At 35.7% G+C, this 18,622-nt stretch overlaps 1 protein-coding gene across 2 annotated transcripts in view; it reads right to left on the reverse strand.

Moving 5' to 3' along the window:
* The window catches only part of LOC149135579 (uncharacterized), a 33,540-nt gene that overhangs the window by 7,269 nt on the left and 7,649 nt on the right, over positions 1-18,622 (reverse strand). Inside the window, exon 2 of one of the 2 annotated variants that reach the window (XM_089352364.1) lies at positions 1-459. This exon is cut by the window's left edge and continues 1,269 nt beyond it. The exons of the other annotated variant lie outside the window; for it this stretch is intronic. The gene's annotated coding sequence lies outside the window, so the exon portion shown is untranslated. The remainder of the gene's footprint in view (positions 460-18,622) is intronic. 2 annotated transcript variants of the gene reach the window in all.

An 18,622-nucleotide genomic window follows, 5' to 3' on the forward strand; every position in this document is an offset into this window, starting at 1 on the left:
CGGTTTCTCTCCTGTATGACTACGTTTGTGTATAACAAGATTACCTTTCTAAGTGACTGATTTACCACAAATATCACAGTGGTATGACAGTTTTCCTTTGCATTTCAACATCTCTTTAACAAAATCAATCCTATTAGACTTTTTTTTTTACTTTTAATCTTGTTTCTACATAATTCATTTTCCATAATTTCTTTCATCTTATTCCCATAAACAAATTTTTTTCTTCTTGCTTTTATATTCCAATCCTAACAAATATTTCTACTGCTAAATTTTCATCAACTTCTTTGCAATCCAAGTTTAAAAAGAAATTGCTCATAGCAAATATTTCACAGTAATTTTACCATATAAACAGTATTATATTTGGTCTGTACATCTTTTTTTCCCAATTTTTAAAAGGCAACATATACTGATAATGTATCTGAAGTCAAAAATTCTTGTATGCCAATGTCATCAGATATTCTGAAATAAAAAAGAAACAGTGTAAGATAGAAAGGATATCTAAAATGTAAAGACTCAACAATGGGAATTTTACTGTATTCCTGTACCAATATAGATAAATCTTATCGAATGGTAACTAAAGATATATTATTAATATAATACTATATTATAGTCACAAGACAGCCAAATTATCAAATGGATTCATACCAGAAATGGATATCCAAACCCAGCAATCTTCAGGAAAAGGTGAAAACAATAATTTGGTGTGGAGCTGTCTCTTTCTCAGGGGTGTATGTTATTTATTTCTTGTTCAGTGATGGTGTGGTCATGATTGGAAAGCTGTAGTCATGTTGAAATTCCTTTATATGCACGTGCAAAATCCAAAATGAACTGGATGTAATTTGTTTTGAAAATTTTTTATTTTGAACTGTAAAATACAGAAACCACATTATTTACCCCACTTCTTCAAGTACTGGAGACAGCTTCAAGCATATAGCCTCATTTTTAATCTTAGCCTCAGGGGAAGGGCTTTCCAGTACAATAAAGACAACCTCATTAAATCCAGTGATATCAACATCACTTCCAACATTTCAAAAGTAAAGGAAACAAGTATGAACAACATTCTTTATCATCTGTAATTCCTGTATTCAACATTAGGCTATGTTTAATAAAATGTTTAGTATGTCCAACTCCTAATGTGTACCGGTCTTGTTAGCTTAGTAGTGACCATTTATTTCCAAGTAACTGTCTTGACAAGATATATTCTTTGATATTGAATATTTCAATATTTTCAACTCTAAAATCTTTCTAACAACCACAGTGACTGACCCTTGGTTCCTGAGAGATACTTTTGTTATAAATACAATCAACGTCTTAGTGAATTGAACATGTAGTCTTCAGTTATCTGTGATACTTTCTAGGAGCATATTTCATATTAAAGATAGGTCTTAAGGTAGAGAGCTAAGTCTTTTATTTTATATTACTTGTTTGAGTCTTTGGACTGTGCCCATGTTGAGGCACTGATTTAAAAGGATTAGTTGAGAAAACACAAAGATATACACCTATATATAAACATATACACAACAGGCTTCTTCCAGCTTCTATCTACTGTATCCACTCACAAGGCTTTGGTTGGCCCATGGCTATAGTAGAAGATATTTGCCCAAGGTACTATGCAGTCTGACTGAACCTGAAACCATGTGATTGGAAAGCAAACCTTACCACACAGCCATACCTGTACCTGAACAGTTTCTCTGCCAAAATCCATTCACAAGATATATACAATTTCTTATACAACAATTGTAAGGAGAGAGGCAAAGGCACAATTTACAAATTTGAGCATCACTCCCTGAAGTATAGTTTTATAAGAGGGATTTCTTGATATTATTTTTCTTTTGTTTACTTGTCTTCTCTAAGTTTGTCAGCATATTGTTTTATTTTATTTTTTATCTGACGTGGAATTCCTAGCACCCCTGGATACAGCTTCCCTTTGATCATAGGTTTGCTCAGTCAGAGGTTGATTGGAGTCTAAACAGCAACAACGAATGAAAAACATGACACGAAAAAAGATTATTAATACCTACTATTCTATAGATTAACATAATGCTACCCAGTGTGAAAGAGTAGCTATAGTTCACAAATATGTAGACTTAACACAAGTTTGTATGAAGTAATTTTTGATAAATTAAAAGGTAAAGTTCAGTTGTTCTGGTAAAGATTTATATCTACAGTTTATCAATATAGAAATGTAATAAAATGCCCATTGTTGAATCTCTACATTTTAAAGTATCCCTTATGCATTATACTATTTCAGAATATCAGATGACATTGACATAAAAGAATTTTTAACTTGAGATATGTCATCAATATATGCCACTTTTTAAATACCAAGGGAAGGTGTTATACTGAACTGTTATAACTCTGTTTATTAAACCACATTATAAATGTGGTAGAATTACTTTGAAATATTTCCTCTAAACTGAGCATATTAGTAACGCTTCTCCACTTAACTGTCTGAAATATGTTGAAGGTAATCTAATTAAATTCAGAAAAATTTACCATAGAGTTTGCAGCCTCTTCAGCTATCAACAAATATCACTGTTGATGGAAATAAGCAGTAGAAATATTTATTAAGAATTAAATATTAAAATAAAGCAAGAAAATTACAAACATATTGTGGGGAAAGAAGAAAAATTATTGTAAAATGTTATGTGAGAACTGAAAGTATTGATATTTTTTCCATCAGAGACCCTAAAATGAAATTAGGAAAATCATCATACCATTGTGATATCTGTAAAAAGTCATTCTCTGAAAAAGGTAATTTAACTACTCACAAATATATTCATACAGAAGAGAAACCATATCAGTGTGATATCTATAGTAAATCTTTCTCTCAGAAAGGTAACCTAATTACTCACATACATATTCATACAGGAGAGAAACAATACAACTGGGATATCTGTGGTAAATCATTCTCTGAAAATGGTGTCATAACACAAATGTATTCATACTGGAGAGAACCATATCTTTGTGATATCTGCGGTTAACCATCCTCTCAAAGCTGTCACTTAACTAAACACAAATGAATTCATACAGGAGAGGAACCATATCACTGTGACATCTGTGATAAATATTTTGCTGGAAGTAGTGATTTAACTAAACACAAACATATTCATACTGGAGAGAAACCATATTACTGTGATATCTGTGGTAACTCACTCTCTGAAGAAAGCACCTTAACTACTCATAAATGATTTCACACAGGAGAGAAGCCATATCACTGTAATATCTGTGGGATATCATTTCTCTACAGGAAGTACCCTAACTACTCACAAACATATTCATACATGAGGGAAACCATGTTATTGTGATATTTATGGGAAATCATTCTCACAAAGTAGTCACTTAACTAAACACAAGCATATTCACGCCGGAGAGAAACCTTATACTTGTGATATCTGTGGTAAGTCATTCTCTGACACAAGTCATTTGACTAAGCACAAAAATATTCATACATGAGAGAAGCCTTATCATTGTGATATCTGTGGTAAATCCTGTTCTGGATGTAGTGATGAGGAGAGAAATGATGGCATGGCCATCTCTCCCCAGCTCTTATATTATTTATTAAATTCAGAAATACAACAAACACGAGGGTTAACGGTAACAACAGATCAATAATTTATTCCTGGTTGGTGTAGAGCCGTTTGGTTCCCAGGTGAAAGGCATGCCGCTATAATACCAAAGGCAGCTTCGACCACTTGTCGGGGTTGATGTTGTCAGAGAACTTGGAAAACGTCCTGTCACGACGGTTGCTAGATGAATAAGAGAGAGAATGTTATATCTTTATTCTCTACGTGTTGCATTGCGCATGCGTGCTCGGGTACTTCCGCTGACGGCAAATCCCTTGCACATGCGCAATGACACTTCCTAAGATGGCGGCCACACGCGCCAATGCACTGTCCGGACAGATCTAGTGACATAAGCGTCACTTGAGTTTTGTCGCAACGACGAAGGTGGAGTGGTTTCTGGTGTGTGTGTTGATGTTGGTGTATGCATTGGTGTGTGTGGTGGTAATGATGTTGACAGTGGTGTGTGTGGTGGTAATGATGTTGACAGTGGTGTGTGTGGTGGTAATGATGTTGACAGTGGTGTGTGCGGTGTTTGAAAAACGGGCACGTCGTCCACGAAAGTTGAAGGTTTGTCAAGGTACGCTCTTTCAGACGGTCGACAGACACAATCTCTGTACGACCATTAGCGTCGACCTTGAAGAAATTCAACCCAAGACTGCGGGTTGAGCGAGGCGCGTAAGGCAGCCTTAAGTTGCCTATGAAATCGCTCAACCATCCCATTAGTAGCTGGTGGTGCGTATACGATGCCTTCGATGAAGGGAATGGAAGATAGGCAAATTTACAATTGTTGAATTTTGGCGAAGTTAAATCTAACGTCGACTAAAGAGTTTGGTCCTGCGAAATAGCAAGTAAATCAATTGCTACTGGAAAGGAAATAGAATTGACAGGGAGTCTCGTGAGACGGTTGCTGGATGAAATAAGAGAGAGAACGCTATATCTTTATCCTCCACGTGTTGCATTGCGCATGCGTGCTCGGGTACTTCCGCTGACGGCAAATCCCTTGCACATGCGCAATGGCACTTCCCAAGATGGCGGCCACACGCGCCACTACACCATATTATTGTGATATCTGTGATAAATCATTTTCTCAGAGAGGTAGCGTAACTATGCACAAACACATACATACAGAAGAGAAACCATATCACTGTGATATCTGTAGCAAACCATTTTCTGGTAATCATGTGTTGACCAAACACAGACATATTCATACAAGCAAGAAACTGTATCATTGTGATGTCTGTCGTAAATCATTTTCTGGAAATAGTAATTTAACTTAACACAAGCAGAATCATACAGAAGAGAAACCATATCACTGTGATATCTGTGGTGAATCATTCTCGGAGATGAGTATTCACAAACGTAGTCATACTGGTGAAAAACCATATCACTGTGATATTATTTTCTAATGGAAGTCACTTAACTAGACACAAGCACATTCATACAGGAGAGAAACCTTATCATTGTGATATCTATGGTAAGTCATTTTCTCAAAATAATTATTTAACTGAACACAAATACATTCATAATATATCTGTGATATCTGTGGAAAGTTATTCTGGCAGAGTGGTCACTTAACACATAAACGAATTCATAGAGGAGAGAAACCATATCACTGTGACATTTATTGTAAATTATTCTCTGGTAGAAGTAACATAATTAATCACAAGCGCATTCATACAGAATAGCAACCATATTGCTGTAATATATGTGATAAATCATTTATTCCTAAAAACACCTTAACTTACAAGGAAATTCATGCTGAAGAGATGCCACATCATTGTGATATCTGTGGTAAATCATTCTCTCACTCTACTATACATGTCTGTAATCATAGAGAACAGTAATTCGATGTCAAACGTCTTTCAATGAAAAATGTACAACTATAAGTATATTAACACAACATGCAATAAAGAAGTAATAACAGTCTCCCAACACTCTATTTATATAACTACATCTACATTGGTGAGATGACATACCCCTGATATTTCTAATATCATCGTTATTTCAGAATACTTAAACATGTTCCATATAACATATTATATTTCCAGAAAGTATTGAAAGTATTATTAGTTTATTTGACATTATAGATAAATAACTGAGATATGTATTAATGTACAGCTATTGTGTTACAAATAAATATACAAACCATAAAAGAGAATTGTTCATCATTCCTGGATATATATATATATATATATATATATATATATATATATATATATATATATATATATATATATATATAAATAGAGGAGTTTATGTTGTCTTACCTTTTCTATCAATATATATATATATATATATATACACACACACACACACACATATATATAAAGGCGGTGCTCCAGCATGGCCACAGTCAAATGACTGAAACAAGTAAAAGAGATATATACATACATAAATACTAGCAGAGATACCTGGCATTGCTCAGGATTAAAATGGCATAGTTTGTATATATATATATATATATATATATATATATATATATTACAGTTATGTTGAAACAGGTGATACGGAAAAGTGCAGTATTGATGACAAAACATTTGTGGAGTAAATTTTAAAGCTTTGCAGAAATAACAATTTGAGTTTAGCACACCAATCTGGACAGAATTATAATTTTTATTAGAATGGGATGGGCCATATCTGAAAGCAGCTCCAAGAGTTGTGAAGAACGATTTTGTACGTGGTCTGTTTCTGAGAGCTATTCTATTGGACCTCTGTGTAATCTGGCATGTTAAACATTGTTTTCATGATTCACCATTAAGTGCAGTAGCATGCCTTCTCTGATCTTGGGAAAGTCTCATCTCCCTTCTCTCTTGAGACTCCGATCTTGATAAAGTCTCATGGCCCTTATCTCTTGAGACTCCCACCTTTGGTTTTCTGCAATCCTCCTTGCTTGATAGGTGTTTCTAGAGAGATTACATTTTTTCTTTGTTGGCATATTTTTTTTCTCAATATTGTAAACAAAAAATTATAAACGTAGAAAAAATATACATTAATCTCTATTTTTGTAAGCAGTTATGTGTATGTGTATTTTTGTATTCAGTGTAAATTAATCAAATATAAGCAAATTGTAAATACCTTGCAACTGCTGCGATAATTATGAACTGGTAGATGTGTATTTTTATATACTTTGGACGTGCCACCTAATTGTTTTTTGTCAAGAATTTCGTCTCCAGCTGTTCTTGTCACATATGTATATATATGTGTAGATGTGTGTATGTTTAATAATGTACATAATGAATGCGCAAATACCCACACACTTACAGACACATATTTATATACAAAATGTGACAATACACACACACGCACTTTCACATACAGTCACATGCATATAGTAAAAGACACATACAGACATACATTCATGCATGTCAGTCGTCACATATGTATATGCATGTGTAAATGTGTATGTTTAATAATGCACCTAATGCAGAAACACACACACAGTCACAGAGAGCTACACACTCATACACTCACAGGCACATACTCACATACAAAATGTGACATTGTCGTGGTATAAAATGTCTTTTACTATCTTGTACATATCGAACACTCAAACACACACAGACACATACATACTCATATAAAATGTCCTGTACTATAGTTGACTATAAAAAGGTTATGTTTATGAAATGTTATATTGTTTTAATGGAAATGAAAACAAAATTACATATTGACAGTTGTGGGATATAATACATACATATATACTGGCCTTCGTGCAGGTGACACGTAAAAGCACCTACTACACTCTCAGAATGGTTGGCGTTAGGAAGGGCGTCCAGTCGTACAAACCATGCCAAATCAGACTGGAGTCTGATGCAGTCTTCCAGCTTGCTAGGCCCGGTCAAATCATCCAACCCATACCAGTATGGACAACAGATGTTAAATGATGATTTGTAAAGGCATGTGGCTTATAGTTTAGTGTATTCAGCTTGTAATCAGATGATCATGAGTTTGATTACTGGCGGCATGTTGTATCTTATTGCTCCATTTCATATTGCTCTAGTCCACTCAGTTGACAAAAATGAGTTGTACCTGTAATTCAAAGAGCCAGCCCATTCTGTGTCACACTGAATCTTCCTGAGAATTATGTTATGGGTAATGCATGTCTGTGGAGTGCTGAGCCACTTGCTTGTTAAATCATGAGCAGGCTGTTCCGTTAATCAGATCAATTGCAACACTTGTTATCATAACCAACAGAGTGACTGATTTGTATGCATCTATATATATATATATCTGAAGCAGGAATTTTTATATTCTGAAATATTATATTAGATTATGACCTCTTGTCGCTACACATGAGCCAGGCCAAGTTTACAACCACTAGGGAGTTACTCCATTACTTCCTAGCAATATCTGAAGAAGGAATTTTTATATTCCGAAATATTATATTAGACTATGAATAATTAAATTATTTATAACAGTTATTATAGTCTATTCTGCATTGTTGTGCCATTCCAGACACGTTACATTTCACAAACAATACACAATGCTTCCAGCAAACAATAATACTCTCTTATCTCTATGCCTGGGCCAGGCTGAGTTCACAACTGCTAGGGAGTTACTCCATTACTTCCTGCAGAATCCTAGATAAGCACCATATTGTCAAGTGTGAACGTCTGCTCCATCCAAGGTAACAGAGTTCTTCAGGATGTCTAGATACTCCTTCGTGCTGGTCTTCAAGCCAGACTGAATGAAGTGTGGACCCATGACACTTCCATCGCTCACTACGGCTCCAAATATCATCACAAAGGCAGGATTCTTAGTCTCAAATGGGGACTCGAGAATTTATGTGATTCACCTCAGCATCCACAAACATAAGAGTTTTTCTTGCACCTTGATGCTTGATGAATGACAGAAGCTTAATTCCAACGATGCTATAAAACAGGCCTTCCAAAATTTTATTGACTCTAGATAGCCAGGCTTTTACAGTTCCAGACTGGACAAGCTACCACTGAAATGGAAAAAGTGTATTGACAATATGGGTGCATACTTTGATGAATAAAACTGTTCCTTGTATTTATAAAATATTAGCAAACTTTTTTCTTTTCTACAAATTTCATACTTGAAGACCCAATATATATATATATATCTTTCATCCTATTTCAGTCATTAGACTGCAGCCATGCTTGGGCAGTGCCTTGAAGAATTTTTAGTTGAATGAATCGACCCCAGTACTTATTTTCTTTATGCCTGATACTTATTCTGTCAGTTTCTTTTGCCAAACTGCTAAGTTATGGAGATGGAAACAGACCATCACTGGCTGTAAAGCGCTTGTGGGGGACAAACAAAGACACAAAGGACCGGGAATTGTGGTGGTTTGCTATACTTGAGCAGACACATCAAGCTAAGTAAAATTACTATCATCCATACATACAGGCTTGTCTTTTGTAGATGCCAGTGTCACATAAAATGGTGATATATAGTATATAAATGTGCAGTTAGTTCAAGCAATGTACAAGGATGCAGCAAGTGAATATATATATATATATATATATGTATGTATGTATGTATAAGTCAGTAAATGGTGGAGAAATAATAGGAAAATAAAAAATAATAATAAGGCAGAATGCTAAACTGAAAGCATATTTTAATATAGATGTGTATAAGGAAGATTTAAAAGCTCAAAGACAATATAATGTATTGGTATATTTATTTTTTTATATATTATTTTTTATTCTTTTGTAAAAAACATTTTCATTCTTCCTCTTCTTGAAAATTTGCCATGCAATGAAAGCCGGTTAGAAATCCTTTTTAATCCTCCTTATACACATTTATATTAAAATATGCTTTCAGTTTAGCATTCTGCCTTATTATTATTTTTTATTTTCCTATATATGTATATATATATATATATATATATATATATATCATCATTAAATATCTGTTTTCCATGCTGGAATGGGTTGGACAGTTTGACATGGAGCTGTCCAGACTCCAGTTGTCTGTTGTGGCATGGTCTCTACGGCTGGATGCCCTTCCTAACACCAACCACTTTATAGAGTGTGCTGGGTGCTTTTTACGTGCCATCAGCATGGGTGTGTTTATGCAGCACCAGTACTTGCAAAGGATAAACCTGTATGTATGGATGACAGCAATCTTACTTAGCTTGACATGTCTTCTCAAGTACAGCAAATCACCACAACTCCCGGTCCCTTGTTATTTCCTCAGTGAGGCCCAGCATCCAAAGATCCTTTCTCACCACTTTGTCCCTCGTCTTCCTGGGTCTACCCTTTCCACAGGTTCTTTCCACAATTAGAGCTCAGCATTTCTTCATCCATACGCATTACATGATTGAGCCAGTGCAGTCTTCTCTCTTGCACACAACATCTGATGCCTCTTATACCCAGTTTTCCTCTTAAATCACTTACACGCTGTTATGTGTGTATGCTGACATTGTCCATCCAATGGAGCATGCTAGCTTCATTTCTTTTAAGCTTTCCTCTGTAAGCAAGTCCTCTATAGTCAAAGTCCATGGTTTCACTGCCATGTAACATAGCTGTACGTACACAGGCATCATACAATCTGCCTTTCCCTCTGGGAGAGAGGTCCTAAGTTGCCAACTAGAAGCTCTCTGAACTTTGCCCAGCCCATTCTTATTCTCTACTTCACTTTCAGAACTTCCTCCTCCACTGCTACTTGATCTCCTAGGTAACAAAAGCTATCTACTACTTTTAATGATACCCCTGAACATTTGAGGGAGTATTGTCTGCGCATTTTTAGTGCTTATTGTACCCACTCATGTCATACGCAAAGACTATTTTCTACGTTAACCTTCCTGTGATACCACTACACCTCTGTGTGTGTGTGTGTGTGTGTGTACATATGAATGTATATTCATAAACACACACACACACACACACACACACACACACAGAGGTACTAGGAGTATTTGAATGTCCAATCAGTTCAAGCTATGTACAAGGATGTGGCAAGTAAAGTGGGAGTAGGCAATGACTTCAGTGATGAATTTAACATGAAAGTAGGAGTTCATTAATGTTTTGTCCTCAGTCCTCTCCTATTTATCATAGTCCTACAAGTCATCACAGTGGAATTAAAATTGGCTGTCCATCTGTATTCTGATGACCTAGCTCTCATAACTGAATCCATAAAGGAATTGGAGAAGAAATTCCAAGTGTGGAAACTGAACCTGGAATTGAGAGGCTTTAATGTAAACCTTGCAAAGACAAATGTTTTAGTAAGTAAGTAAAAAGACATGATCCTGGTACCTACAAAGAAATAGCCTTACTTGATATGCAGAAAAGGAGTGGGTATAAACTCCTTACACTACTTGATGTAAGCTATGGACACATGAGATGTCATGGAATCACTAGCAGACTATCTGAGAATGTAATCTTCATATGCAGTATGAGCACAGTGGAAATTGAGTCTTAAATACCCAGACAGCTCACTGAAAATAGTCAATAGCTTTTGTAGGGAAGTGATTTCTCTGAAAGCACTAGGTTGAGTGGGAAATGAGAGCAGAATTACACATATCCCCCTTTCTGCTCACCCTCCCCAGAACTACTTCCTATTTCCCATGCATTCTCAATATCTTCCCCCATCACTTTATTTTCCACTGAATGCCCCTCTCATCTCCCACGTTTTGCTTTACCCCCCTCCCCCACACATTTTGCTAGTAGCAGTACCCTTCCATTACTTCTCTTTGCTTCACACTGCTTCCATCCTTATGCACCTCTGACTTTGTCCTTGGCACTGTGCATCTCTCTCTCCCAACATACCTCACACTTCACATCATCTGCACTACCACCTATTACTTCTGACCCTTTTCTAGATTACCTTCCAACTGATTTTCACAACTGACTGTGCCTCCATTGTGTTCGTCACTTACTACATTCCTCTCTATCCACCCACCGCTCCCATGAACTTACCTACCCTGTCTAACTCCTTGTTTCATTTCTCTTATATACACCTTCCTGTAACTTGAAGGAATACCCTGACACATCTTTAACATCTCTCTTTTTCAACAGGGGTAACCATGTACACAACCCCACACACACCTACAGCAAAACACCCGTTCCTGTCCCTCTATCATACTTTAACCTTTCATCACCTGGCATAAGGCCACCTCTCTCAATATTGCACTCCATTTCAGTTGAGGAGTCTTGTCTTACAACTTACTTGGTATCTCACCAATGCCAGTGCCACATTAAAAGCAGCAAGTCTAACCTGTGAAGTGGTTGGCATTAGGAAAAGCATCCAACCATACAAACCATGCCAATACAGACATTGGAGCTTGACACAGTCCTCTAGTTCACCAGCTCCTGTTGAACTATCTAACCCATGGCAGCATGGAAAATGGATATTAAATGGCAGTGATGATATATGGTTTTTCTTTTTTACTTTACATGAAGGGGAAACAACATTTCAAACAAATTCAAATATGAAATTGTAATGATTTTAAAAAATTTCCCACCTACTTTATTTTTTTACTCTTTCCCTTTCTTACCTGTTTCTCTTTTAAGTTACAAACAAGTAGATGCATATAGGTATATAAAGGGATGTTATTTGTATGTGGATGTTTCCATTTGTTCAAATTATGCTATAGTGTGTCACACTCCTAAAAAAGCTACAGCAAATGGGAAAATTATTTTGATGTCCCTTCCATTCTTTATTTTTCACTACTTGTCACATCTCTCTTTTCACAATAGTCAATGCTGCATTATCTGCTTAGAATAATATTGCCATCATTTATTAACTCAATAATTTAGATAATTTTACTTCATGTAGAAAACCACCACCCCCAACACAGAAAATGACTTGCAGAAACAATTCTAAACAGTAATGTTAGATCTGAGTGAGACATTGTTCTTTAGTGTTGATGGTATGAATGGCAGGAGGCAGGGGGATTAAAGTGATTTAGCGTCAGCAAAGGTTACAGAAAAATATCAGGAAGAGTGAGCCTGTAAGTACGAAGGTTAAACATTTGGGTGTGAAAAGGTAAGAGTGAGACTGTCACAGATGGCTTTATGAGTCTAGCCCTGACTACACATTTGTTATGTACATTAACATAGTGTAATACAAGCCATTCTAATGCTTAGCTGGTAGACTTTGGATGCAAGTTTTGTTTACAAGCATCTGAAAAACTTGCAAAGAAAGATGGTATCATCAAATTATAAGAAGTAAAGAATATGAATATGTAAATAGAAGTCTGAGTGGGAGGAAGATTTTACATCGTCGTCGTCATCATCATCATCATCATCATCATCATTATTATTATTATTATTATTATTATTATCATTATCATTATTATTATCATTATCATTATTATTATGATTATTATCATTATTGATATTATTATTATTATTCAGTAGTTTTATTTTTATAACGTGCTTTCACTTCACTACCGAGCGCAGCTCTGTGTGCCTGGGTATGTGCTGTGGTGCTCTTATGTTTACTGTATTGAAAGTGTTTTGCGTAGAATGTGTGCAGTACCCAGTAGTGCAATTTTCTGTATGTTATATATATTTGTAAGTCCTGGTGTTTTTGTTATGTATTTGTCTGAATATTTTTTTTATTATACCTAAGGCACCTACTATGATAGGAATTGTTTCTGTTTTTAGATTCCACATTCGAGTTACCTCTATTTCCAGGTCTTTGTATTTTGAAAGTTTCTCCATTTCTTTTAGGGAAACGTTGTCATCTGCTGGTATTGATACATCAATTAGAAAGCATTTTTTTCCTTCATGATCTTTGACAACTATATCTGGTCTATTGGCCTTAATTTCTCTATCTGTGTGTATTGGCATATCCCAGAGTATGGTTGCTTTCTCGTTTTCTGTGACCTTTTCTGGCGTGTGTTTATACCATCTTTTTTCTGTTGTTATTCCATAGAGTTGGCATAACTTCCAGTGTATATAGGTCCCGGCTCTGTCGTGTCTGTGAATATATTCCTTCTTAGCCAGGACTGGGCAGCCAGAGATAATATGATTTATTGTTTCTTGTCCATCGCCACATATTCTGCAGTTACTTGTTATGTTTCTTTTCATTATATGTTTTTGGTAATTTCTGGTGGGGAGGCTTTGGTCTTGTGCAGCAATTAAAAATCCCTCAGTCTCTGCTTTGAGTCCTGAGCTTCTCGACCATTGCTGAGATTTTTCTCTGTCTATTTCTTTTGCATTTAGTTTAGCCCAGTATTTAACATGTATGGGCTTTTCTTGCCATTGTTTTATCATGGTCCGTTGCTGTTCTAGTTTTAGTTTGGATTTCATTTGTTTTATAGCTTTTGTTGTTTCTTCTTCTTCTTCGTATTTATTAGGTAGTTTGATTTCTTGTTTGTATTTGTCAGCTTCCTTAAATACAGTTTTTTTTGTTTTGTGGCTATTTGTATTAGTTTGCCTTGCTTCTGAAGTAGGTATTTTTGCAGTCCTATGATGGTTATTTTGTAATAGTTTTCCAGCTGTATAAGACCCCTGCCACCTTCTGTGCGTTGTATATATAGCCTTTCTATGTTAGATTTTGGGTGGTGCATCCTAGATCCTGTCTTTATTTTTCTTGTTTTACTGTCTATTTTAGATAGTTCGTTTAGTGTCCAGTTAAGGATATTGTAGCTGTAACTTATAACTGGGATGGCTAAAGTGTTACTACCTATTATCTTGTTTTAGCATTGAGCTCTGTTTTTAGTATTGATCTAACTCGTCTATAGTATTCTTTCTTTATTTTCTCTTTCATTTGTGTGTGTTGTATCCTATCTAGTTCATTGATTCCTAAATATTTGTATGGCTGGCTTTCGTCTAATTCTTTTATTTCATTGGCTTTATCTAGTGTGATGTTGCTACTCTTAACTAGTTTTCAGGGTTGCTTTGGCACATTTTTCTAATCCAAATTTCATATCTATTTCTTTGGTAAATCCATGTACTGTCTGTAGTAGTGTTTCCAGCTCTTTATCATTTCTAGCATATAATTTTAGGTCATTCATATATAAAAGGTGGCTGATTGTTTTGCCGTAACATTTGTATCCGCATCCAGTTCTATTTAGCAAGTCAGTTAAAGGTGTGAGTGCCAGGCAGAACAGGAGTGGAGAGAGCGTGTCTCCCTGGAATATTCCTCCTCTAATAGGGATGGCTTTCGTTTTCACGAGTCCCTCTTTTGTTTGGAGCTGTAGCACTGTCTGCCATTTATTCACAGAGTACCTTGTGTATTTTATAATAATTGGTGCCACCTTGTTTATGGCTAGTGTTTCGAGGATCCACGTGTGGGGAACTCTATCAAAAGCCTTTCGGTAGTCGATCCAGGCCATACTGAGGCCTTTCTTCTTTCTGCGGCTGTCTTCAGTTATGGCTTTATTGATCAATAATTGATCTTTACAGCCGTATGAGCCCTTGCAGCATCCCTTCTGCTCTTCTGGAAACAGGTTGTTATTTTCCAGGTGCTTACTCAATCTCTGTGATATTATTGCAGTAAAGGCTTTGTAGATTGTAGGGAGACAGGTTATAGGTCTGTAGTCTTGTGGTTTCTCCGTTTCCGTGGATTTGGGAATTAAGATGGTTTTCCCTTTCGTGAGCCATTCAGGCATTGTTTCTGGCTCTGCTAGTATGTTGTTAAAGTTTTCAGCCAGCTTTTTGTGCATTCCTGTCAGGTATTTTAACCAGAAGTTGGGGATCTTGTCGTTCCCAGGTGCCTTCCAGTTGCTTAGTCTTTGCAGTGCCTGGGTGACCTCTTCAGTTGTTTTAGGGGTCCAGAGTTGCTCAGGTGCTAAGTTCGTTGTTTTAATGGTCTTTTTCTGAGGTTGTTGCTTCACTGACCATATTTCTTTCCAAAATTCTTCCACTTCTTCTGCTGTTGGTGCTGCAGTAATGTCTATTTTATTTTTACCCAGTTCTTGGTAGAATTTTGGGGGGTTGGATTTGAACTGTTTGTTTTGTTGAAAGAAACGTTGGCGTTTCTCATACCGGCGGATCCTTTGTGCTTTGGCAAGGATATCTTGCTTTAGCTTTTCTTTTGCCTCAGGCAAATCTTTTTCTGTAATGTTGTATTTGTACAGTATTTTTGTTTTCTTCTTGTTACTTAGTTGTGTTGATTGTCTACTAATTTCATTGAGAATCGATAGATCTTTTCTCTTTTTTTAAATTTTGTTTCGGATATTATTTATCCACAAGGTCTGTTTGGGTGGTGGAACTCCTGTTCGGATGGGTTTGAGGGAGTATCCTGCTTCTTTTGTGGCTGCAGTGGCTGCCACATATATTATGTCATTTAGCTCAGTGATATTGCCAGTTGTTTCTGTGGCTGTTAGTTCCGTGACGGCCAGGTTTATGCTATTTATTATTGATGTTGTTTTATTGTCTATTTTGATTTTTGTGAGATATAATCTGTGGTCCATTCTAAGATCTGTGGTTTTCAGTTCTTTAATTATTCTCATTTTTATAGTATCATAATCATTAGGTTTCCCTTCGTTATTCCCAGGTTTTAGATTTGTTTCGCCTTCCTTTTCATTCATATGTTTGTCTGTGGTGTTCTGGATTGGTGCTTTTTGTACATTATTATACATCTCTATGGTCTGGGCTTGTTGTTTTTTGTTTACTTCGTTTTTGGTTAAAATGTTACGTTTGTCTTCGTGTTTTACTATCTCAGTGTTTATATTATTCTTTGGCATTGTTGTGTGGCTACTATCTAGATTTTCCTGATGTATTTTTCCTTTCAATTGTTCTATTTGTATTTCTGATAATTTTTTTGCTTTGAGACTATATCTTCGTATGTTAGCTAGTTTATTAGGGTTCATTGTTGTATCCAGGTCTTTATTTAAGTTATTTTTCTTCCATATTTTATATGTATGTGTTGTTGAGTTTTTGTTCTTTGGGTAGAACACTGCTGTAAAGTAAGCTTGTAGGATCGAAATGTATTCCTCGCGTGTCCATTTATGCTGTTTTGGTTTTATTTGCGGGACATGAGAAACAACATCTGGCCCTTTATTTTGACGGTCATCATTTTCGTAGGGTACCAGTCTGTTCATTTCTGTTGTCAGATTGTTTTGTACGTGCAGCTCTTCGAACTTTTTGCGTAACAACTTTAAAGTATGCACTTCCCAGTTGTTATTCGTGAGTGGAATAATACCGGTGTTATTTAATCTATTTGTAATTTTTTTGTACATGGTGTTTGGGGCCAAAGATGGTCTGGTGTTGATGTACCAAGTGTGTTTACATGTGCTGTGCGAGCAGTGGAGATGATATCCAGTTAAAATACATAATTTTATTTGGAAAAATAGAAATAAATTTCAATGAGTATTACTTACTCGAATATAGTCCAACCCTTTGTCAGCTATTTTTGGCTCCATGCGATGTCTTTATTTCCGATGTTTGTGGATAAATTTCAGAGCAGTGATTTATTGTTCTCACATGTTAAACGTCCCCGGTGTTATTATTATTATTATTATTATTATTATTATTATTATTACTATTATTATTCAACATCTGTCTTCCATGCTAACATTGGTTGGATGGTTTCACAGAAACTGGTAAGCCTGATGTCTGCACCAAACTCCACTGTCTGCTCCAGTTGTAAAAACCATGCCAAAGCAGCTGGTGGAGAGATTTCCTTTATTTTTTTGTAGAATACCAACTCACCCTGCCCTTCAAAGTTATTTCTAATGTCAAATTCTAGTCACTCACAAGCTCTTCTAGGTTTCCTCACTAATTCAGTTCTCAACAAGGTTGAATGCCATGTCTTTCTCATTCAACCATGGCAGTGGGTGAATATATTCTTTAGGGTCAACTTGTAGATAAGTGAAATTTGGTTCATTCAAAAAAAAAAAAAAAAAATTGAATTTGAATCAAAAAAGAAAAAAATTAGTTTATTGTGTTTAAAAGAATGTGCTCATTGAAATGTAGCTTGTGGTGAAAACCATATTAAAAGGCATTAGCGTGGAAGAAAGTTATGTGGCTTTAGATGAAAAATGGGAGAGGACGACAAAGTTTGAGTTTGAGTTAAAATAACTTAAGTTATCTAAAAGGTAAATTAATTGTGTTTTAAAAAATGCGCTCATTGAGAAGCATCTTTTTCTGAAAACTTCATTAAAATGCATTCGCAAGGAAAAATTTGTTTGGCTTAAAGTGATGAAAAATGGTAAGTAACCCCTAAATTAATTTTGAATCAAAATGTCACAGCTAATATCGAAGAAAACTATACAACAGTTCTGTTCAAATGAAAGAGCTCTATGAGATGACTATTATGGTTAAAACCTCGTCAAAAAATATTAGATACAAAAGCACTGGTGTGGGTTTAATTGACAGAAAAACCATGATCATTTGAATAAATTAAAATATTCTTTCCGTTTTAAGAGATGATTTCTTTTGTCAAATGTAGCTTGGCTCAATGGTACAGGGTGCTAAACTGGGGTTTGCTTAACTGGTGGTTTGCTCTCTAATTTTTCTTTTTTTTTTTTCTCTAAGGGTATTTTGCTGTTTTCAAAGCACCTCTCCTTTTGAGATTTCCTTTATTTTTTATAAAATACCAACTCACTCAGCCCCTCAAGGTTATTCTCAATGTCAAATTTTACTCACTTAAAAGCCCTTCTAGGCTTCATCACTAAATCAGTTTTCAACTGAATTGAAAACTATATCTCTATCATTCACCAAAGGTAGTGGGTGAATATATTCTTAAAGTCAGCTTTTACTTACATGCAAGCATTTCTGGGCTTTGCCTCAAGTGATGAAAGGTGAAGGATAATAAAAGGATGTGATGAGGTGTCAGGGTGGACACCTTGATACAAGGGAAGCAGAAGTGATCGGGAACATATTAAGCAAGGCCATTTCCCTGATGAAAGCAGAAATCTGTATGTTTTCCTACTGACTAAGAGTTAAGACTTTACTAAGTTAACTTTGATGTCTTTTGATTGTAGGTTTTCCTTCCACACCAGGGCAACCAATCTTAAACTCTTCTGTTACAGCCTAGAGGTCTATGATGAATAGGAGGGGACTATGATCTGCTACTTGCACTCTAAACTCATCACTATTTATTTTCAACTCTCACTTTATTGAAAGCATCTCTGTACATGGCTTTTATGACCCTATAAGATTACCTATGGTTTTCATAAAAATGTGGTATGA

This window comes from Octopus bimaculoides, chromosome 5 (assembly GCF_046866305.1).
Source record: "Octopus bimaculoides isolate indiv1 chromosome 5, ASM4686630v1, whole genome shotgun sequence".
NCBI classification, from domain to species: Eukaryota; Metazoa; Mollusca; class Cephalopoda; order Octopoda; family Octopodidae; genus Octopus; species Octopus bimaculoides.